Genomic DNA, 23,277 nt, shown 5'->3' on the forward strand with positions numbered 1-23,277 from the left:
TTACTCACTGGGGCAAAATCACTCTCACCACATACAGCTGTAATAGTTGAGAAAGCTGGCGTTTCTGAGTGCTTACAGGTATCACAGGTATGACGACGATATGAAAATACGCACTTACTGACAACCAAAAACGAAACGACGGCCATTATCAATCGACCTATTAGCAGCGGAAGTGTTTCAAAGCGTGATGGCGCTGTGAAAGGAAACGCTATTTTGAAATTGCTTGTTGGTAAACAGTATGACCCATATGAATAGTCACTTACCTGTCTTGTGTGCAGGACTTACAGTCCAGAAAGGGAATAGCCTAAGACGGCAGGTATAAGAATTGCCAGCAGAAAGTAGGCGCCTGGACTTGGATACGTCTGAGTATGTACAGGCACACAGGAAAGGCTCATGCGACGTCCTGACTCTCTGCAGACGTAGAGTAGCGCATCAGGAAGGGTACACTTGGCAAGTGTTGATTTGAGCGAGCACACCGCCAGCTTAGCGCCAGTCAGCCTCTGTGGCCTAATGGATAAGGCATCGGTCTCCTAAACCGGGGATTGTGGGTTCGAGTCCCACCAGAGGTACACGTTTTACTCACTGGGGCAAAATCACTCTCACCACATACAGCTGTAATAGTTGAGAAAGCTGGCGTTTCTGAGTGCTTACAGGTATCACAGGTATGACGACGATATGAAAATACGCACTTACTGACAACCAAAAACGAAACGACGGCCATTATCAATCGACCTATTAGCAGCGGAAGTGTTTCAAAGCGTGATGGCGCTGTGAAAGGAAACGCTATTTTGAAATTGCTTGTTGGTAAACAGTATGACCCATATGAATAGTCACTTACCTGTCTTGTGTGCAGGACTTACAGTCCAGAAAGGGAATAGCCTAAGACGGCAGGTATAAGAATTGCCAGCAGAAAGTAGGCGCCTGGGCTTGGATACGTCTGAGTATGTACAGGCACACAGGAAAGGCTCATGCGACGTCCTGACTCTCTGCAGACGTAGAGTAGCGCATCAGGAAGGGTACACTTGGCAAGTGTTGATTTGAGCGAGCACACCGCCAGCTTAGCGCCAGTCAGCCTCTGTGGCCTAATGGATAAGGCATCGGTCTCCTAAACCGGGGATTGTGGGTTCGAGTCCCACCAGAGGTACACGTTTTACTCACTGGGGCAAAATCACTCTCACCACATACAGCTGTAATAGTTGAGAAAGCTGGCGTTTCTGAGTGCTTACAGGTATCACAGGTATGACGACGATATGAAAATACGCACTTACTGACAACCAAAAACGAAACGACGGCCATTATCAATCGACCTATTAGCAGCGGAAGTGTTTCAAAGCGTGATGGCGCTGTGAAAGGAAACGCTATTTTGAAATTGCTTGTTGGTAAACAGTATGACCCATATGAATAGTCACTTACCTGTCTTGTGTGCAGGACTTACAGTCCAGAAAGGGAATAGCCTAAGACGGCAGGTATAAGAATTGCCAGCAGAAAGTAGGCGCCTGGACTTGGATACGTCTGAGTATGTACAGGCACACAGGAAAGGCTCATGCGACGTCCTGACTCTCTGCAGACGTAGAGTAGCGCATCAGGAAGGGTACACTTGGCAAGTGTTGATTTGAGCGAGCACACCGCCAGCTTAGCGCCAGTCAGCCTCTGTGGCCTAATGGATAAGGCATCGGTCTCCTAAACCGGGGATTGTGGGTTCGAGTCCCACCAGAGGTACACGTTTTACTCACTGGGGCAAAATCACTCTCACCACATACAGCTGTAATAGTTGAGAAAGCTGGCGTTTCTGAGTGCTTACAGGTATCACAGGTATGACGACGATATGAAAATACGCACTTACTGACAACCAAAAACGAAACGACGGCCATTATCAATCGACCTATTAGCAGCGGAAGTGTTTCAAAGCGTGATGGCGCTGTGAAAGGAAACGCTATTTTGAAATTGCTTGTTGGTAAACAGTATGACCCATATGAATAGTCACTTACCTGTCTTGTGTGCAGGACTTACAGTCCAGAAAGGGAATAGCCTAAGACGGCAGGTATAAGAATTGCCAGCAGAAAGTAGGCGCCTGGACTTGGATACGTCTGAGTATGTACAGGCACACAGGAAAGGCTCATGCGACGTCCTGACTCTCTGCAGACGTAGAGTAGCGCATCAGGAAGGGTACACTTGGCAAGTGTTGATTTGAGCGAGCACACCGCCAGCTTAGCGCCAGTCAGCCTCTGTGGCCTAATGGATAAGGCATCGGTCTCCTAAACCGGGGATTGTGGGTTCGAGTCCCACCAGAGGTACACGTTTTACTCACTGGGGCAAAATCACTCTCACCACATACAGCTGTAATAGTTGAGAAAGCTGGCGTTTCTGAGTGCTTACAGGTATCACAGGTATGACGACGATATGAAAATACGCACTTACTGACAACCAAAAACGAAACGACGGCCATTATCAATCGACCTATTAGCAGCGGAAGTGTTTCAAAGCGTGATGGCGCTGTGAAAGGAAACGCTATTTTGAAATTGCTTGTTGGTAAACAGTATGACCCATATGAATAGTCACTTACCTGTCTTGTGTGCAGGACTTACAGTCCAGAAAGGGAATAGCCTAAGACGGCAGGTATAAGAATTGCCAGCAGAAAGTAGGCGCCTGGACTTGGATACGTCTGAGTATGTACAGGCACACAGGAAAGGCTCATGCGACGTCCTGACTCTCTGCAGACGTAGAGTAGCGCATCAGGAAGGGTACACTTGGCAAGTGTTGATTTGAGCGAGCACACCGCCAGCTTAGCGCCAGTCAGCCTCTGTGGCCTAATGGATTCAGTCTGCTTTCGGCCGGTGAACGGCGAGGACGTCTTGTTTACGTCCCGTCCGCAGTGTCGCGGTCCCGTCGGCAGAGTCGCGAGCGCGCGTAGTTTGTTTACTTCCTTGCCGCAACTAATACTCGCGTCCGTTAACACTGAGTCGCCATGGCTCATTCGTACAGAAAAGCTACCATCAAGATCAGCTTCCAGCCCGACTACGCACGACCACGAGCCTTTGAAGTCGAACGATTTATCCGTGACGAAGTTCAAATACCAACACAGCACATCATCGGTATCCACCTATCCATCACAAGCAGCGTCGTTTACGTCAAGATGATCGATGACGAGTTATGTCACGCAGTTGTGAACAGATGCGCGAACACTCTCAAGTTCAAACACTCCGATGGTCACATCGGAGAGGTTACTGTTGACCATGCTGGACTAGGATTACGCACACTAAGAGTCTTCGAACTCCCTTTCGAAGTACCACCGGACGTCGTTACCTCAGCTTTCCGTCCTTATGGGACGGTAATTAGCCACGTGGCCGAAAAATGGAACACCTTCGAGACGTACCAAGTCCTCAACGGCGTCCGACAAGTGAAAATTGAATTAAAGAAACATGTGCCGTCCTACTTAGTCATAGGTGGCTGTCGAGCAATAATAATGTACGACGGCCAACCTCGTACTTGTTCTGGTTGCGGCCAGGAGGGTCATGTCCGCTCGGCGTGTATTCAACGTCGGATTACACAACTTCCATTGCATGACACGACACCACCTCCTACGCTCACGGCCCTCCCCCTCAATTACGCAGAGGTGACACGATCGACCGTCATGACAGACGACAACCCCCCCGGAAGACAGGAAGCGTTAGAATGCGCACCTGTCGCCGGTCCTGGATTGACCAACACCATTACGGTGTCTGCAGGGGTTGAAGAACGCTGCCCATCGACTCCACAAGAAGATTCGGACGAGAGAATGGAACTCGACGCTAGGGTTGTACCGACCTCTGCCTTTCTCCCTGAGGGGGATGCTATACGGGAACCACAAACTCTTTCGGACTCAGAAGCCCACGTCCGCAAACAAAGGTCACCGAGAAAACATAAAAAGCGACGTCGCACACCCTCAGACGATTGCCTCCAGCGGACGTCTTCTCCAGTTGACGACCGGACGGCCGACGAAACGACGAGGAGAATGGATGACACGAGATCGCCCTCACCTGTCACTTTGTCTGATTTTGACAAATCCGTTTCCGCTCCCTCGGACAAACGGATGGCCAGCACAGCGCCCGCCGTTGGTACACAACCGGAAACAACTGCGGATTCACTCTTAGTCACTCAGCCCACAAGTGTTCTGCCGCAGCCACCGTTAACTTGCGGACCTTGGGCGGATGACATTGAAGACGATTCTACGGCCGCTGTGGTGGATGAGGAGAGGAGTCTCTCCTCCCACACCTCGGCCCCTCCCGAGTAGCAACAGATGACGGCGCGGACGCGGCCAGCAGATCACAGGCCCCACCTTTTACGGCGACACTGACGGCAGCCCCCACCGCAGGAGACGATCTACAAACCTATCGCTTAACGACCATCAACATTAACACCATTCGGACACGTACGAAGTTGTCGCTGCTCCAAGACATGCTCAATGCAGCAGACGTTGACATTGTCTTTCTCCAAGAAGTCTTCGTCGAAGATTTCCCGGGTATGTATGGTTATACGGCTCATGTGTCCCACGCCTCGCCAACTAACAGTGGAGTCGCCATTCTCCTCAGAGAGGGCCTCGAGGCGGACGAAGTCCGATATCTCCCCGACGCTAGAGGAATGGCCGTAACGGTGCAAGGCGTCCGGTTTATCAATGTGTACGCCCCTTCCGGAACGAATCGCCGTCGTGACCGATCGCTCTTCTTCGCAGAAGGAATAGCACCGCTTTTTCAGGGCAGGCACGATGACTTGATATTAGGGGGCGATTTCAATTGCACCCAAGCACCTAAAGATCAGCTGCCACGCCATTCACCGTGCCCCGAACTTGGGACACTCATCGGCGATCTCCAGCTGGTAGATACATGGGAACATGTCCGAGGAAATAGACCGGGATACACCCGTTTCACGAGTCACTCGTCTAGTCGCATCGATAGGATTTACGTCTCCCGTTCTCTCGCGGCAACGGTGAGTGACGCGGAGGTGTGGCCAGTAGCCTTCTCTGATCACGAGGCCTATATATGTGCCGTCACCCTTCGTCGCCAACGGGTGTGGCGCAGCCGACATCCCTGGAAATTAAACCTTGCTCATCTCGCTTCTCCGGATTGTCGACGCGCCATCGAAGACACGTGGAGTTTGTGCGTCCGCCGCCTCCCAACGTATCCTACGTCGATTAGTTGGTGGTTAACCTGCGCCAAGCCGGCCCTACGGCGAACCTTTATTACGTATGGTCGTGAGACTGCTGCTTGGAGGCGGCAGACCCTTGATTTTTATTTCACCGTCCTTCGCGAATGCGCCTCCTTGCCACCCACACCGGAACGACAGCTGACAGTTCAGCGTGCGAAAGCACAGATCGTAGCCCATATGCGCCGACACCTCGAAGGGACGATCGTCCGAGCGCGGACACAAGACAGACTCGCAACGGAACGACCCACCATGTACCACGTCATCCGAGAACGTACACTGCGAAGACGGGCGCTGATACATGCCATCACCACTGAGGACGGCCTTCATCACACCACACAACGCGATATTGCTGCAGCCTTCTTCGACCATTACGCACGACTTTATTCTGCTCAATGTTCCGACCCGATGACGGTGACAGCAGTCTCACAACTGGTTTACGGCATTGTCCCACAGGATTTACAAACTGAATTATTGAACGACATTACGGAAGACGAAGTTATCGACGCCATCGGTAAAGGAGCGGCGAATAAGTCTCCTGGCCCCGACGGGCTCCCTGTGGAGTTTTATAGAACTTTTCAGTATTTACTGGCTCCCAAGTTAACAGACATCTGTCGGGAGCTTATGTCCCCCGCGGTGCCGCTCCCTGCGACCTTCGTAGAAGGAATAATTATACCGGTTCACAAGCCTAAAGGTGGAGCTCGAATACAAGATTACCGCCCGCTAACACTCGTCAACTGCGACATGAAGATATTCACCAGACTACTAGCAAACCGTCTACGACCGACCCTACCTTACGTCATCTCGCCAGATCAGACTTCCCTAGGGGGTATCAACAACATCCACACAGCACTGTGTCGATACCGTGACTTAATAGCCCTAGCCAGGGCACGCCGCGTCCCAGGAGCGCTGGCATCACTAGATTTTAGCCAAGCGTTTGATCGAGTGGATCACGCATACCTAACGTCCGTTCTCCAGCACATGCAGTACCCACAGCAATTCACAGCCGTCGTGATGCGCCTACTCCGAGGAGCGACTTCCAAAGTGCTCGTTAACGGGCGTCTCTCGCAGTCCCTCCCGATTTTCCGCTCCGTCCGTCAAGGCTGCCCCTTGTCGACGATACTATATGCTCTGGCACTGGAACCGCTCCTCTGTGGTCTCCGTCAACGCCTCACCGGTCTTACCCTACGTGACGTCACATTTCGCTGTACAGCATATGCAGACGACCTGGTTCTCGTGTTCCGCAATCGCGATGATGTCAATAGAGCACTAGAATGGATTACCACGTACGGTGTGGCTTCCGGCAGCTGTCTCAACGTCGCCAAATCGGTCGCCATGGCCATAGGAGACGGGTTGACCCCAGCGTGTGTCGAACCCCTACAGCTTCGTGGCACTATCAAATGTCTCGGGATAGAGTTTCACGACGACATACGGCGCACCGCGGCTCTTAACTACCGCCGCTTATTACAACAAATTCGGGTCCAGATCTTCAACCTTCGTCTGCGGACCCTCGACATTCTCCAAAGGACACACTTCGTTAATGTTTACCTCGCATCGCGCCTTCCACACATAGCGCGTGTTCTCCCAATACCGTTACTGATGGCTCGACGTCTATTAGCGGCATTCGGAGCCTACGTCAGTACAGGCATGCTCTTCAAAGTCAGTTATGAGTCACTGACCCTTCCCCCAGAAAGGGGAGGTCTTGGCCTAGTCCATGTCCACGACAGAGCTGTGTCCCTGTATGTCAGCTCACACATCAAGCTGTGGCGCCACCACCCGGAAAGTTTGACAGGTTTGCTGTTGGAGTCCTTAGCTCCGCCGTCCATTATGCCCCCACTGACGACGCAAGACATACCCCCACCCTTCTACTACTTCGGGAACTTTTACATTGAACACAGCTATTTCCGTATCGCAGTACCACCGACGAAACAGGCGTCGGCGCGGGATATATATCATGTCCTACAGCAGAGGCGCCCACCAAACATCGTGGAGACGAAAAGCCCTCAGGTTAATTGGAAGGTGGTGTGGAAGACGATTCACGCAATTCCACTGGACACAGCCGTCCGATCCACATGGTACATCACAGTCAATGGTAAACAGATCACCCGATCACGCCTCCACAAGATAAACATGGCGGAATCGCCTCTCTGCGTAGACTGCGGGATACCAGACACGGACGAACACCGTCTCACATGTGGCGCGGCAGAAGACGTATGGCGCTTGGTGCGACAAATTTTGTCGTATTTTCTACGAGTGACTCCGGAACACATTACACCTCGGTTTCTACTATTTCCGGATCAACAGTATTTCCCGCGCGCCAAGACCAACGCTGTCACGTGGATCCGTGCGCATGCGGTACACTACTTATTTCACGATGGACCTAAAGATGTATTAGACTTTTGGAACTACCTACAAGAACGTCATTGCAAGATCGTACGGAACCCAAAATACAGACAGTATTTTTCTAATTACTTAGGGAGTGCCCTACGCGACCCTCCACGCAGCTGGATCATCAACAGGTAGGAGAAGATACCCATTGAGTGAGCTGACATGACTAAGTTCGATTCTCGGTGGAACAACATGATATACGTGAAGACGTACCTGGATGATGAAGCGTAAGGAGAGTAGCGACACACCCTTCTGTATCCTGTATGAAGCACTTTTTTTTTCGTTTCCCCATATACATTACCTCGGTGTAGGAACGTGCCGAGATATTGTTTTCTTTTTCTCAGAGCACGATGCGGTGCTAGATACATTTATTTTTGTTGTGGTATAAAGTAAAACCACATTAAGAATGTATTAAAACAGTAAATAAAAATAAATAAATAAACAATACTTCCCACAAAAGATTTCCCCTTCCCATCCCTGATTCCTTGACGGACGAGGGGGACACTGCGACCAGGCCTCGGGTTACGACCCCTGATCGCTCTGCCTTCCGCGCCCTCCCCCACCTTCTTAAAAAAAAAAAAGCGAACAAAATGAGGAAAAAAAGTGAAAAGTTCAATTTTTTATTTTCAGACAACAAAAAAAAAAAAAAAAAAAAAAAAAAAAAAAAAAAAAAAATAAAAAAACAAAAAAAAAAAAAGAAAAGAAAATAAAAAAAAAAAAAAAAATGGATAAGGCATCGGTCTCCTAAACCGGGGATTGTGGGTTCGAGTCCCACCAGAGGTACACGTTTTACTCACTGGGGCAAAATCACTCTCACCACATACAGCTGTAATAGTTGAGAAAGCTGGCGTTTCTGAGTGCTTACAGGTATCACAGGTATGACGACGATATGAAAATACGCACTTACTGACAACCAAAAACGAAACGACGGCCATTATCAATCGACCTATTAGCAGCGGAAGTGTTTCAAAGCGTGATGGCGCTGTGAAAGGAAACGCTATTTTGAAATTGCTTGTTGGTAAACAGTATGACCCATATGAATAGTCACTTACCTGTCTTGTGTGCAGGACTTACAGTCCAGAAAGGGAATAGCCTAAGACGGCAGGTATAAGAATTGCCAGCAGAAAGTAGGCGCCTGGACTTGGATACGTCTGAGTATGTACAGGCACACAGGAAAGGCTCATGCGACGTCCTGACTCTCTGCAGACGTAGAGTAGCGCATCAGGAAGGGTACACTTGGCAAGTGTTGATTTGAGCGAGCACACCGCCAGCTTAGCGCCAGTCAGCCTCTGTGGCCTAATGGATAAGGCATCGGTCTCCTAAACCGGGGATTGTGGGTTCGAGTCCCACCAGAGGTACACGTTTTACTCACTGGGGCAAAATCACTCTCACCACATACAGCTGTAATAGTTGAGAAAGCTGGCGTTTCTGAGTGCTTACAGGTATCACAGGTATGACGACGATATGAAAATACGCACTTACTGACAACCAAAAACGAAACGACGGCCATTATCAATCGACCTATTAGCAGCGGAAGTGTTTCAAAGCGTGATGGCGCTGTGAAAGGAAACGCTATTTTGAAATTGCTTGTTGGTAAACAGTATGACCCATATGAATAGTCACTTACCTGTCTTGTGTGCAGGACTTACAGTCCAGAAAGGGAATAGCCTAAGACGGCAGGTATAAGAATTGCCAGCAGAAAGTAGGCGCCTGGACTTGGATACGTCTGAGTATGTACAGGCACACAGGAAAGGCTCATGCGACGTCCTGACTCTCTGCAGACGTAGAGTAGCGCATCAGGAAGGGTACACTTGGCAAGTGTTGATTTGAGCGAGCACACCGCCAGCTTAGCGCCAGTCAGCCTCTGTGGCCTAATGGATAAGGCATCGGTCTCCTAAACCGGGGATTGTGGGTTCGAGTCCCACCAGAGGTACACGTTTTACTCACTGGGGCAAAATCACTCTCACCACATACAGCTGTAATAGTTGAGAAAGCTGGCGTTTCTGAGTGCTTACAGGTATCACAGGTATGACGACGATATGAAAATACGCACTTACTGACAACCAAAAACGAAACGACGGCCATTATCAATCGACCTATTAGCAGCGGAAGTGTTTCAAAGCGTGATGGCGCTGTGAAAGGAAACGCTATTTTGAAATTGCTTGTTGGTAAACAGTATGACCCATATGAATAGTCACTTACCTGTCTTGTGTGCAGGACTTACAGTCCAGAAAGGGAATAGCCTAAGACGGCAGGTATAAGAATTGCCAGCAGAAAGTAGGCGCCTGGACTTGGATACGTCTGAGTATGTACAGGCACACAGGAAAGGCTCATGCGACGTCCTGACTCTCTGCAGACGTAGAGTAGCGCATCAGGAAGGGTACACTTGGCAAGTGTTGATTTGAGCGAGCACACCGCCAGCTTAGCGCCAGTCAGCCTCTGTGGCCTAATGGATAAGGCATCGGTCTCCTAAACCGGGGATTGTGGGTTCGAGTCCCACCAGAGGTACACGTTTTACTCACTGGGGCAAAATCACTCTCACCACATACAGCTGTAATAGTTGAGAAAGCTGGCGTTTCTGAGTGCTTACAGGTATCACAGGTATGACGACGATATGAAAATACGCACTTACTGACAACCAAAAACGAAACGACGGCCATTATCAATCGACCTATTAGCAGCGGAAGTGTTTCAAAGCGTGATGGCGCTGTGAAAGGAAACGCTATTTTGAAATTGCTTGTTGGTAAACAGTATGACCCATATGAATAGTCACTTACCTGTCTTGTGTGCAGGACTTACAGTCCAGAAAGGGAATAGCCTAAGACGGCAGGTATAAGAATTGCCAGCAGAAAGTAGGCGCCTGGACTTGGATACGTCTGAGTATGTACAGGCACACAGGAAAGGCTCATGCGACGTCCTGACTCTCTGCAGACGTAGAGTAGCGCATCAGGAAGGGTACACTTGGCAAGTGTTGATTTGAGCGAGCACACCGCCAGCTTAGCGCCAGTCAGCCTCTGTGGCCTAATGGATAAGGCATCGGTCTCCTAAACCGGGGATTGTGGGTTCGAGTCCCACCAGAAGTACACGTTTTACTCACTGGGGCAAAATCACTCTCACCACATACAGCTGTAATAGTTGAGAAAGCTGGCGTTTCTGAGTGCTTACAGGTATCACAGGTATGACGACGATATGAAAATACGCACTTACTGACAACCAAAAACGAAACGACGGCCATTATCAATCGACCTATTAGCAGCGGAAGTGTTTCAAAGCGTGATGGCGCTGTGAAAGGAAACGCTATTTTGAAATTGCTTGTTGGTAAACAGTATGACCCATATGAATAGTCACTTACCTGTCTTGTGTGCAGGACTTACAGTCCAGAAAGGGAATAGCCTAAGACGGCAGGTATAAGAATTGCCAGCAGAAAGTAGGCGCCTGGACTTGGATACGTCTGAGTATGTACAGGCACACAGGAAAGGCTCATGCGACGTCCTGACTCTCTGCAGACGTAGAGTAGCGCATCAGGAAGGGTACACTTGGCAAGTGTTGATTTGAGCGAGCACACCGCCAGCTTAGCGCCAGTCAGCCTCTGTGGCCTAATGGATCAGTCGGCCCTCGGCGGCCGTGGTGAGCGGACGTGTGGTGCTTACGTCGCCGCTGCTGCTGGCTGTTGTGGTGAGTGCCGCCTTTGCTGTACACAGTGACGTGTTATTGTTTGGACTATGTGTAGGATTCCAACATGAGTCACTTAACACGACGGGATACTTTGAAGTTTGTGTTTGATTCAAACTATGCAAGACCAAAATCGTTTGAACTAGAATCGTGGATTGAGGAAGCTTTGAAACGATCCTTTGATGACATTCTTGGAGTCCATTTATCGATAGTTAGCAGCACTGCCTATATAAAGTTTAAATCTGCCGAAATCTGTGAACAAATCATTGACTCTTGTAGTGGTCGTTTGAAGTTTAAGCATTGTGATGGGAATGTTGGAGAGGTTCTCGTGTCTCATGCAGGGTTTGGTGTCCGCACCGTTCGAATATTCGAACTACCGTTTGAAGTACCCGCGGAACACATCAACGCTGCTTTGGACAGCTATGGTAAGGTCATTAGCAATGTTGCCGAAAAGTGGTTGTCTTTCAAAGTCCCTGTTTTGAACGGTGTTCGTCAGGTCAAGATAGAGTTGAAGAGACACATCCCGTCATATCTCACTATTTGTGGATACAGGGCGATCGTTATGTACGACGGTCAACCTAGAACTTGTGCAGGTTGTGGTGCCACTGATCACGTTCGCGCTCAGTGTATGCAGCGACGAGTGACGCAATTACCACCTGGCGAAAGGACGGCAACTAACAGGATGTCGACACTGCCTCTCACGTATGTAGCGGCAGTCCGCTCGACCACGGCCGCGGCGGTGCAACCTGACGTGGTCACAGATCCCAGGGCTTCGGACACTGATCTAGATACGCCCATGGACACTTCCAGTCTGGCCGGCATCGCTGTTCCTACTACAGAAGTACCGGTGGCCAGTAGCATCCCGGCGGTTCCGTCTTTAGACAGCCACCAAGAGGTTGCTCACTCCCAGGAAGCTCACACTGGTCGCCACGTTAACAGCAATATGGATCCCATTTCAGTTCCGAATGCACTTCCTCCTGCACAGGACTCCACTTCTTCCTCGTCGGCTGCAGAACTTCAAAGAGTCGAAACTTCTCCCAAGAAACACAAGAAAAGGAGGATCGCCCACAAAGATGCCGCCCACACCGCACCACCTTTGCGCGAAAAAGGGGCGCAAATTGCCCGTTCCTTGCCTGACGTCTCTCTTGACGACCCCACTGAACAGCCGCTGCATGAGACCCCACAGGTCTCGGACGTCTCCGTGCCCCACCCCGATGGTGACGGCCAGGTCGCTGCGAACGAGGAACAGCACCCTCGTGAGGACCTCAGGGATACCCCCGAACATCAATCTCAACATGATCAGGGCTCAATTGGCGAGGTGGCCGCTGTTCATGTGGTCAATTGGGCAGATGACACTGACGATGTAATAATGGACCAGAGCCTGTCTGTGGTAGGGCCATCTCCAGGAAATTTACCCGCCTTACCGGTCGGCGACTTAAGTACGACACGACCTGCCTCAAAACACCCGACGGGGGACGATGATTACCTATCTGATACCTACTAAAGGTTATAATTTTCTGTGCTTCTGCATATCTACTTTGCTTTTTTCTCTTTCTGCCAACATTTAGCAGTTCATGCAATCCTACCAGGATTATAAGTTAGCTACAATTAACGTTAATAGAATTACTTCTGTACAGAAGCTCTCTAGCTTTCGTGATTATTTATACAGCTGCGATGCTGATATTGTGCTGTTGCAGGAGGTCGATGATAAATTTCAGCCTGACATTCCTGGCTACCAATTACTCAAAAACACCACCCCAGACAGTTCTTCAGGTACCGCTCTATTAACCAAAGTGGGCGTGGCCGTCTCCGACGTTGAACGACTCGAAAATGGCAGGGGTATAGCGTGCCTTATCAACGGCATTAGATTTGTTAATGTATATGCCCCTTCCGGGAATCAGAATAGAACGAGACGAGCTCAGTTCTTTGCCACTGACTTATTATATCTTTTGCGCCGCAGCCGGGAGGACGTGGTTATCGGAGGCGATTTTAATTGTGTTTTGAAGCCAAAGGACCAATGGCCGAACTTTAATGGATGTGCTACTCTCGGCGAAACAGTACGTCAATTAGAGCTGGAGGATACGTGGGAAATAACACACGGGGAACAACGGTGCTTCACGTACCATACTGCACAAATGGCCAGCCGCCTCGACAGGATCTACGTGGGGAAAAACCTGCGAGAGCGGGTGTCTTCCTCGGAAACCTGGCCCCTGTATTTTTCCGACCATTTAGCTTACCATTGTATCATTCGTATGGCGCGCCAGCAAACTTTCCGTGGTCGGACAGGATGGAAACTTAACGTCAGTATTCTCAGGGAACAGGAGTTACGAGACCGTCTACAAGAAGCCTGGGAAATTTGTTTACGTCGACGACCAACATTCCCATCGGTAACGCAGTGGTGGTGCCGTTGTGCAAAACCTAGGCTTATTCGTTGTTTGAAGGCGTATAGTTCTGACAGGAGCCGGATGCAGAAAGAGACTTTTGAATTTTATTTTCGCTGTCTCCGTGACTTGTATTCTGAAGCACATGTCACGCAGGAACAATTTCTTCAGATTAAACGGATCAAATCAAAGTTGACGCTCCTCAAACGCAGGCAAATGGAAGGCGTTAAAATCCGTTCGCGAGATAGCGCCGGCACTTCTGACGAACAACCATCCGCCTTCCACCTAGGGACAGAGAAACGCCGCGCACGACAAAAATTGATTACCCGCTTACGAACTGAAGACGGTACCTTTGTGACGACCCAGGCTGAAATTAAGGAGTCTCTAACGGACTACTACGAGCGACTATACAGAGCACAACCAGCCGATGATGCGGCAATCGCGGCGATGCATGCATATCTTCCGACAACGCTCGATGAGGACGACAGGCAATTGTTGATCAGTGATGTCACCGCGGTGGAGATTCGGGAGGCACTGAGCAGGGCTCAGGCCAACAAATCGCCCGGCATTGATGGTCTGCCGATTGAATTTTATAAGCAGTTCCGGGACCTCCTCGAACATTGTTTTGTTTGCATCTGCAATGAACTGCGCGCCGGCCAACAGTTACCAGATGGTTTCAATGACAGCCTGATCGTTTTGGTCCCAAAAGAATACCCCCATCAGGATATTGCCAAATTCCGCCCTATCTCCCTGTTGAACTCTGACTACAAGATTGTGGCCCGCGTCATAGCAGGTAGACTTAAACATGTCCTTGCCAAAATTATACATCACAGCCAGGCAGCAGCGGTCCCGGGCCGCACGATCTTTAAATGTCTTGCCGATTACAGGGAGCTCGTTTCGTTTACTGCAATCACACGCCCGGAAGCAGCAATCTTGGCTTTAGATCAATGTCAGGCCTTTGATCGGATCCTGCATCGCTACCTCTTCCACACCATGAACCACTTAGGATTTGGTGACGGCTTTACTGCAATGGTCAGCAACATGTACACCTCGGCCACTTCTCAGATCATCGTCAATGGTCAATTCACCCGGCGGATTCCGATTCAGCGGTCAATCAGACAGGGCTGTCCCATGTCCATGTGTCTCTTCGTGATCGCAATTGAGCCACTTGTAAGGATGCTGAATTGTAACCTTCCAGGTTTAAACCTGTATTCCAGCACCCTCAAATGCATTGCGTACGCCGACGATGTGGGTGTCATTGTGCGTTCGGAACAAGACCTCACGGCCGTTAGGAATAGTATCACCGATTACGAGCGAGCCTCCGGTTCTCAGCTAAACTATGGAAAGACTTGCCTCCTGCCTATAGGCAGTGGATTTCGCACAGACGCCCCTTTGCCGTACAGAAGATGTGCGACTCTCAAACTTCTTGGTATCAAGATGAGCAGTTGCCCCCTACGAACAACGGTAGACAATTGGAAACATCTTTTGGCTATGTCTCGGGGCTGCTTACAGTATCATAAAGGCAGAGAACAGGACTTATTGCAGAGAGTTCATTTCGTTAATACCATGATTCTCTCGAAAATTTGGTATGTCGGGCAAATACTTCCTGTGGTCGACAGTGTTGCGAGGAAAATTATGTCGGCAGTAGGTTGGTACATCTGGAGGGGTGACATCTTCAAGGTGGGCATCAATGTCATCACTCTCCCACCAGACAAAGGCGGCCTCGGCCTGACGGATGTTCAAACCAAATGTAAGGCACTCTTGATCCGGCGTACACTGCAGCTCTGCCACGAATATCCTGACAGTGCGCTGAGTATGGCCATACGCACATTTCAGCCTCAGACTATGCACATCCCCATCAACCTTCGGGAAACGCATTTCAAAGCAAACCACATTAGGATGTTTCTTTTGGAAAGTAGTTATCTCCAAATGAAATCGAGAGTCCCGCTACGTGCCCTTACCACTGCCAACCTCTACCGGCTACTGAACGACACAGGCAGGGTCAACCGCATGGAACTGAAGTATCCCTCTAAAGACTGGGCTCTAATCTGGAAGACTATACATAACAAAGTGCTAGATACCGGTATTCGATCACTGTGGTATAAAGTTGTTAATGAAACTCTACCCACAGCCGAAAAACTTCATAAAATACATTTGTCAGCTACTGACAAATGTAGGGAGTGCGGCCTTGTCGACACTTTGCAACACAGATGTGTTTGTGGTGCGAACAGTCTTATTTGGGAATGGTGTAGAATGACCATGGCTTTGATCTGCCGCACGGCACGACGGCACATCTCTCTTACGTCCGTGCTCCAACCCGACGACGCGTACTACCCCACAACCAAGGCAAACACCTGGACGTGGTTGGCTGGACACACCCTATGTTACTTGCTTGGCGCCCAGGAGGGGCGTTCATACCTGGACTACAGATTATACCTCGCCACACAGGCACAACTGCTAATGCAGGATGTCAAACATAGGCAAAAGTTTGCAAATTATATCTTAGCGCTCCAAATCACGACCCTGTAAACGAATTCAGTAAGGTTTCTTCCACGGCCACGTATATATCCACCTTCTCAAATATAAATGAAAATCTCAATAAATAAATTACAAATAAAAAAAAAACAAATATGTCCAACGACAACAATGAAACAACGAAAAAGAAGAAAAGGAACAAAGTCGACACTCATGGTGTCTGCAGTAGTCACTGATTGGAATGTTCATGCTTGGTGTTTTAAATGTCTGTTTAACCTAGCCCTTCGTCTCCGTTAATTCAGCAGGAATTTGATTTACATTCTCCCAACATGGATGGTGAAGCAGACCATTCGTTTGGACGTGGTGTCCACTGGGTTTTTCGTTTATGTTTTATGTTTGCAAACTTACATCGAAGATGTATCCGTTTCACTCAACTGCGAACATTACTTGCTTCTTTATTTCTTTGACGTCGACGAGGGAAGATGAAACAGGATTTATTTCTTCATTTTTTGTTTCTTTCCTTCTTCTTCAACTCATTCCGCGGCAACATGGATTTCATCATTTCTCTTTTCCACATTCGTATGCAGAGCGCAGTTTTTGGCGCCTGAGTCGTTCGGAGCTAAGAGAAGGCGACTTGGGAAACCACACAGCAAAAATGGAATATATCAGACTAGTCCAAGCCATCGCTTGGGGAAGCCAAAGGCATAACAAACTTTCGAGAAGACGAGCTTTGAATGACGTCGGCACCCTGCACCTCCGCATGCAGTAAAATCAAATAAACAATATTAACAGAAAAAAAAAAAAAAAAAAAAAAAAAAAAAAAAAACAACAACAACAACAATAAAAAAGAAAAAAAATAATAAAAAAAAAATTTTTCAATATCACTTCAAACACCAAGGAATCAAAATATAACAACTATACATTTCAGAATATCCACAGTGAAATAGCATCACAAGAGTATAGCATCGAAGCTAGCCGACGAAGGCAAAAAAGGTGAGCGAATGGATGGGCTGTATGGGGAGATGGGAGGCCCAAAGAAAAAAAAAAAAAAAAAAATGGATAAGGCATCGGTCTCCTAAACCGGGGATTGTGGGTTCGAGTCCCACCAGAGGTACACGTTTTACTCACTGGGGCAAAATCACTCTCACCACATACAGCTGTAATAGTTGAGAAAGCTGGCGTTTCTGAGTGCTTACAGGTATCACAGGTATGACGACGATATGAAAATACGCACTTACTGACAACCAAAAACGAAACGACGGCCATTATCAATCGACCTATTAGCAGCGGAAGTGTTTCAAAGCGTGATGGCGCTGTGAAAGGAAACGCTATTTTGAAATTGCTTGTTGGTAAACAGTATGACCCATATGAATAGTCACTTACCTGTCTTGTGTGCAGGACTTACAGTCCAGAAAGGGAATAGCCTAAGACGGCAGGTATAAGAATTGCCAGCAGAAAGTAGGCGCCTGGACTTGGATACGTCTGAGTATGTACAGGCACACAGGAAAGGCTCATGCGACGTCCTGACTCTCTGCAGACGTAGAGTAGCGCATCAGGAAGGGTACACTTGGCAAGTGTTGATTTGAGCGAGCACACCGCCAGCTTAGCGCCAGTCAGCCTCTGTGGCCTAATGGATAAGGCATCGGTCTCCTAAACCGGGGATTGTGGGTTCGAGTCCCACCAGAGGTACACGTTTTACTCACTGGGGCAAAATCACTCTCACCACATACAGCTGTAATAGTTGAGAAAGCTGGCGTTTCTGAGTGCTTACAGGTATCACAGGTATGACGACGATATGAAAATACGCACTTACTGACAACCAAAAACGAAACGACGGCCATTATCAATCGACCTATTAGCAGCGGAAGTGTTTCAAAGCGTGATGGCGCTGTGAAAGGAAACGCTATTTTGAAATTGCTTGTTGGTAAACAGTATGACCCATATGAATAGTCACTTACCTGTCTTGTGTGCAGGACTTACAGTCCAGAAAGGGAATAGCCTAAGACGGCAGGTATAAGAATTGCCAGCAGAAAGTAGGCGCCTGGACTTGGATACGTCTGAGTATGTACAGGCACACAGGAAAGGCTCATGCGACGTCCTGACTCTCTGCAGACGTAGAGTAGCGCATCAGGAAGGGTACACTTGGCAAGTGTTGATTTGAGCGAGCACACCGCCAGCTTAGCGCCAGTCAGCCTCTGTGGCCTAATGGATAAGGCATCGGTCTCCTAAACCGGGGATTGTGGGTTCGAGTCCCACCAGAGGTACACGTTTTACTCACTGGGGCAGAATCACTCTCACCACATACAGCTGTAATAGTTGAGAAAGCTGGCGTTTCTGAGTGCTTACAGGTATCACAGGTATGACGACGATATGAAAATACGCACTTACTGACAACCAAAAACGAAACGACGGCCATTATCAATCGACCTATTAGCAGCGGAAGTGTTTCAAAGCGTGATGGCGCTGTGAAAGGAAACGCTATTTTGAAATTGCTTGTTGGTAAACAGTATGACCCATATGAATAGTCACTTACCTGTCTTGTGTGCAGGACTTACAGTCCAGAAAGGGAATAGCCTAAGACGGCAGGTATAAGAATTGCCAGCAGAAAGTAGGCGCCTGGACTTGGATACGTCTGAGTATGTACAGGCACACAGGAAAGGCTCATGCGACGTCCTGACTCTCTGCAGACGTAGAGTAGCGCATCAGGAAGGGTACACTTGGCAAGTGTTGATTTGAGCGAGCACACCGCCAGCTTAGCGCCAGTCAGCCTCTGTGGCCTAATGGATAAGGCATCGGTCTCCTAAACCGGGGATTGTGGGTTCGAGTCCCACCAGAGGTACACGTTTTACTCACTGGGGCAAAATCACTCTCACCACATACAGCTGTAATAGTTGAGAAAGCTGGCGTTTCTGAGTGCTTACAGGTATCACAGGTATGACGACGATATGAAAATACGCACTTACTGACAACCAAAAACGAAACGACGGCCATTATCAATCGACCTATTAGCAGCGGAAGTGTTTCAAAGCGTGATGGCGCTGTGAAAGGAAACGCTATTTTGAAATTGCTTGTTGGTAAACAGTATGACCCATATGAATAGTCACTTACCTGTCTTGTGTGCAGGACTTACAGTCCAGAAAGGGAATAGCCTAAGACGGCAGGTATAAGAATTGCCAGCAGAAAGTAGGCGCCTGGACTTGGATACGTCTGAGTATGTACAGGCACACAGGAAAGGCTCATGCGACGTCCTGACTCTCTGCAGACGTAGAGTAGCGCATCAGGAAGGGTACACTTGGCAAGTGTTGATTTGAGCGAGCACACCGCCAGCTTAGCGCCAGTCAGCCTCTGTGGCCTAATGGATAAGGCATCGGTCTCCTAAACCGGGGATTGTGGGTTCGAGTCCCACCAGAGGTACACGTTTTACTCACTGGGGCAAAATCACTCTCACCACATACAGCTGTAATAGTTGAGAAAGCTGGCGTTTCTGAGTGCTTACAGGTATCACAGGTATGACGACGATATGAAAATACGCACTTACTGACAACCAAAAACGAAACGACGGCCATTATCAATCGACCTATTAGCAGCGGAAGTGTTTCAAAGCGTGATGGCGCTGTGAAAGGAAACGCTATTTTGAAATTGCTTGTTGGTAAACAGTATGACCCATATGAATAGTCACTTACCTGTCTTGTGTGCAGGACTTACAGTCCAGAAAGGGAATAGCCTAAGACGGCAGGTATAAGAATTGCCAGCAGAAAGTAGGCGCCTGGACTTGGATACGTCTGAGTATGTACAGGCACACAGGAAAGGCTCATGCGACGTCCTGACTCTCTGCAGACGTAGAGTAGCGCATCAGGAAGGGTACACTTGGCAAGTGTTGATTTGAGCGAGCACACCGCCAGCTTAGCGCCAGTCAGCCTCTGTGGCCTAATGGATAAGGCATCGGTCTCCTAAACCGGGGATTGTGGGTTCGAGTCCCACCAGAGGTACACGTTTTACTCACTGGGGCAAAATCACTCTCACCACATACAGCTGTAATAGTTGAGAAAGCTGGCGTTTCTGAGTGCTTACAGGTATCACAGGTATGACGACGATATGAAAATACGCACTTACTGACAACCAAAAACGAAACGACGGCCATTATCAATCGACCTATTAGCAGCGGAAGTGTTTCAAAGCGTGATGGCGCTGTGAAAGGAAACGCTATTTTGAAATTGCTTGTTGGTAAACAGTATGACCCATATGAATAGTCACTTACCTGTCTTGTGTGCAGGACTTACAGTCCAGAAAGGGAATAGCCTAAGACGGCAGGTATAAGAATTGCCAGCAGAAAGTAGGCGCCTGGACTTGGATACGTCTGAGTATGTACAGGCACACAGGAAAGGCTCATGCGACGTCCTGACTCTCTGCAGACGTAGAGTAGCGCATCAGGAAGGGTACACTTGGCAAGTGTTGATTTGAGCGAGCACACCGCCAGCTTAGCGCCAGTCAGCCTCTGTGGCCTAATGGATAAGGCATCGGTCTCCTAAACCGGGGATTGTGGGTTCGAGTCCCACCAGAGGTACACGTTTTACTCACTGGGGCAAAATCACTCTCACCACATACAGCTGTAATAGTTGAGAAAGCTGGCGTTTCTGAGTGCTTACAGGTATCACAGGTATGACGACGATATGAAAATACGCACTTACTGACAACCAAAAACGAAACGACGGCCATTATCAATCGACCTATTAGCAGCGGAAGTGTTTCAAAGCGTGATGGCGCTGTGAAAGGAAACGCTATTTTGAAATTGCTTGTTGGTAAACAGTATGACCCATATGAATAGTCACTTACCTGTCTTGTGTGCAGGACTTACAGTCCAGAAAGGGAATAGCCTAAGACGGCAGGTATAAGAATTGCCAGCAGAAAGTAGGCGCCTGGACTTGGATACGTCTGAGTATGTACAGGCACACAGGAAAGGCTCATGCGACGTCCTGACTCTCTGCAGACGTAGAGTAGCGCATCAGGAAGGGTACACTTGGCAAGTGTTGATTTGAGCGAGCACACCGCCAGCTTAGCGCCAGTCAGCCTCTGTGGCCTAATGGATAAGGCATCGGTCTCCTAAACCGGGGATTGTGGGTTCGAGTCCCACCAGAGGTACACGTTTTACTCACTGGGGCAAAATCACTCTCACCACATACAGCTGTAATAGTTGAGAAAGCTGGCGTTTCTGAGTGCTTACAGGTATCACAGGTATGACGACGATATGAAAATACGCACTTACTGACAACCAAAAACGAAACGACGGCCATTATCAATCGACCTATTAGCAGCGGAAGTGTTTCAAAGCGTGATGGCGCTGTGAAAGGAAACGCTATTTTGAAATTGCTTGTTGGTAAACAGTATGACCCATATGAATAGTCACTTACCTGTCTTGTGTGCAGGACTTACAGTCCAGAAAGGGAATAGCCTAAGACGGCAGGTATAAGAATTGCCAGCAGAAAGTAGGCGCCTGGACTTGGATACGTCTGAGTATGTACAGGCACACAGGAAAGGCTCATGCGACGTCCTGACTCTCTGCAGACGTAGAGTAGCGCATCAGGAAGGGTACACTTGGCAAGTGTTGATTTGAGCGAGCACACCGCCAGCTTAGCGCCAGTCAGCCTCTGTGGCCTAATGGATAAGGCATCGGTCTCCTAAACCGGGGATTGTGGGTTCGAGTCCCACCAGAGGTACACGTTTTACTCACTGGGGCAAAATCACTCTCACCACATACAGCTGTAATAGTTGAGAAAGCTGGCGTTTCTGAGTGCTTACAGGTATCACAGGTATGACGACGATATGAAAATACGCACTTACTGACAACCAAAAACGAAACGACGGCCATTATCAATCGACCTATTAGCAGCGGAAGTGTTTCAAAGCGTGATGGCGCTGTGAAAGGAAACGCTATTTTGAAATTGCTTGTTGGTAAACAGTATGACCCATATGAATAGTCACTTACCTGTCTTGTGTGCAGGACTTACAGTCCAGAAAGGGAATAGCCTAAGACGGCAGGTATAAGAATTGCCAGCAGAAAGTAGGCGCCTGGACTTGGATACGTCTGAGTATGTACAGGCACACAGGAAAGGCTCATGCGACGTCCTGACTCTCTGCAGACGTAGAGTAGCGCATCAGGAAGGGTACACTTGGCAAGTGTTGATTTGAGCGAGCACACCGCCAGCTTAGCGCCAGTCAGCCTCTGTGGCATAATGGATAAGGCATCGGTCTCCTAAACCGGGGATTGTGGGTTCGAGTCCCACCAGAGGTACACGTTTTACTCACTGGGGCAAAATCACTCTCACCACATACAGCTGTAATAGTTGAGAAAGCTGGCGTTTCTGAGTGCTTACAGGTATCACAGGTATGACGACGATATGAAAATACGCACTTACTGACAACCAAAAACGAAACGACGGCCATTATCAATCGACCTATTAGCAGCGGAAGTGTTTCAAAGCGTGATGGCGCTGTGAAAGGAAACGCTATTTTGAAATTGCTTGTTGGTAAACAGTATGACCCATATGAATAGTCACTTACCTGTCTTGTGTGCAGGACTTACAGTCCAGAAAGGGAATAGCCTAAGACGGCAGGTATAAGAATTGCCAGCAGAAAGTAGGCGCCTGGACTTGGATACGTCTGAGTATGTACAGGCACACAGGAAAGGCTCATGCGACGTCCTGACTCTCTGCAGACGTAGAGTAGCGCATCAGGAAGGGTACACTTGGCAAGTGTTGATTTGAGCGAGCACACCGCCAGCTTGGCGCCAGTCGGCCTCTGTGGCCTAATGGATAAGGCATCGGTCTCCTAAACCGGGGATTGTGGGTTCGAGTCCCACCAGAGGTACACGTTTTACTCACTGGGGCAAAATCACTCTCACCACATACAGCTGTAATAGTTGAGAAAGCTGGCGTTTCTGAGTGCTTACAGGTATCACAGGTATGACGACGATATGAAAATACGCACTTACTGACAACCAAAAACGAAACGACGGCCATTATCAATCGACCTATTAGCAGCGGAAGTGTTTCAAAGCGTGATGGCGCTGTGAAAGGAAACGCTATTTTGAAATTGCTTGTTGGTAAACAGTATGACCCATATGAATAGTCACTTACCTGTCTTGTGTGCAGGACTTACAGTCCAGAAAGGGAATAGCCTAAGACGG

General features: G+C 48.8%; 18 non-coding genes across 18 annotated transcripts; all 18 read left to right on the forward strand.

The window, feature by feature from the left end:
• The first annotated feature begins 496 nt into the window (after nucleotides 1-496).
• Nucleotides 497-569, forward strand: Trnar-ccu. Its single transcript has one exon. It is a non-coding gene; the product is annotated as a tRNA-Arg (tRNA).
• Nucleotides 570-1,071: 502 nt separating this feature from the next.
• Trnar-ccu lies at nucleotides 1,072-1,144 on the forward strand. Its single transcript has one exon. It is a non-coding gene; the product is annotated as a tRNA-Arg (tRNA).
• A 502-nt stretch (nucleotides 1,145-1,646) lies between these two features.
• Nucleotides 1,647-1,719, forward strand: Trnar-ccu. Its single transcript has one exon. It is a non-coding gene; the product is annotated as a tRNA-Arg (tRNA).
• A 502-nt stretch (nucleotides 1,720-2,221) lies between these two features.
• On the forward strand, nucleotides 2,222-2,294 carry Trnar-ccu. Its single transcript has one exon. It is a non-coding gene; the product is annotated as a tRNA-Arg (tRNA).
• A 6,557-nt stretch (nucleotides 2,295-8,851) lies between these two features.
• Trnar-ccu lies at nucleotides 8,852-8,924 on the forward strand. Its single transcript has one exon. It is a non-coding gene; the product is annotated as a tRNA-Arg (tRNA).
• A 502-nt stretch (nucleotides 8,925-9,426) lies between these two features.
• Trnar-ccu lies at nucleotides 9,427-9,499 on the forward strand. The gene has a single exon. It is a non-coding gene; the product is annotated as a tRNA-Arg (tRNA).
• Nucleotides 9,500-10,001: 502 nt separating this feature from the next.
• Nucleotides 10,002-10,074, forward strand: Trnar-ccu. The gene has a single exon. It is a non-coding gene; the product is annotated as a tRNA-Arg (tRNA).
• A 502-nt stretch (nucleotides 10,075-10,576) lies between these two features.
• On the forward strand, nucleotides 10,577-10,649 carry Trnar-ccu. The gene has a single exon. It is a non-coding gene; the product is annotated as a tRNA-Arg (tRNA).
• A 7,061-nt stretch (nucleotides 10,650-17,710) lies between these two features.
• Trnar-ccu lies at nucleotides 17,711-17,783 on the forward strand. Its single transcript has one exon. It is a non-coding gene; the product is annotated as a tRNA-Arg (tRNA).
• Nucleotides 17,784-18,285: 502 nt separating this feature from the next.
• On the forward strand, nucleotides 18,286-18,358 carry Trnar-ccu. The gene has a single exon. It is a non-coding gene; the product is annotated as a tRNA-Arg (tRNA).
• Nucleotides 18,359-18,860: 502 nt separating this feature from the next.
• On the forward strand, nucleotides 18,861-18,933 carry Trnar-ccu. Its single transcript has one exon. It is a non-coding gene; the product is annotated as a tRNA-Arg (tRNA).
• Nucleotides 18,934-19,435: 502 nt separating this feature from the next.
• On the forward strand, nucleotides 19,436-19,508 carry Trnar-ccu. Its single transcript has one exon. It is a non-coding gene; the product is annotated as a tRNA-Arg (tRNA).
• Nucleotides 19,509-20,010: 502 nt separating this feature from the next.
• Nucleotides 20,011-20,083, forward strand: Trnar-ccu. Its single transcript has one exon. It is a non-coding gene; the product is annotated as a tRNA-Arg (tRNA).
• Nucleotides 20,084-20,585: 502 nt separating this feature from the next.
• On the forward strand, nucleotides 20,586-20,658 carry Trnar-ccu. The gene has a single exon. It is a non-coding gene; the product is annotated as a tRNA-Arg (tRNA).
• A 502-nt stretch (nucleotides 20,659-21,160) lies between these two features.
• On the forward strand, nucleotides 21,161-21,233 carry Trnar-ccu. Its single transcript has one exon. It is a non-coding gene; the product is annotated as a tRNA-Arg (tRNA).
• A 502-nt stretch (nucleotides 21,234-21,735) lies between these two features.
• On the forward strand, nucleotides 21,736-21,808 carry Trnar-ccu. The gene has a single exon. It is a non-coding gene; the product is annotated as a tRNA-Arg (tRNA).
• A 502-nt stretch (nucleotides 21,809-22,310) lies between these two features.
• Trnar-ccu lies at nucleotides 22,311-22,383 on the forward strand. Its single transcript has one exon. It is a non-coding gene; the product is annotated as a tRNA-Arg (tRNA).
• Nucleotides 22,384-22,885: 502 nt separating this feature from the next.
• Trnar-ccu lies at nucleotides 22,886-22,958 on the forward strand. Its single transcript has one exon. It is a non-coding gene; the product is annotated as a tRNA-Arg (tRNA).
• Nucleotides 22,959-23,277: the final 319 nt, after the last annotated feature.

Source organism: Schistocerca americana, chromosome 1 (genome assembly GCF_021461395.2).
Source record: "Schistocerca americana isolate TAMUIC-IGC-003095 chromosome 1, iqSchAmer2.1, whole genome shotgun sequence".
NCBI lineage: Eukaryota > Metazoa > Arthropoda > Insecta > Orthoptera > Acrididae > Schistocerca > Schistocerca americana.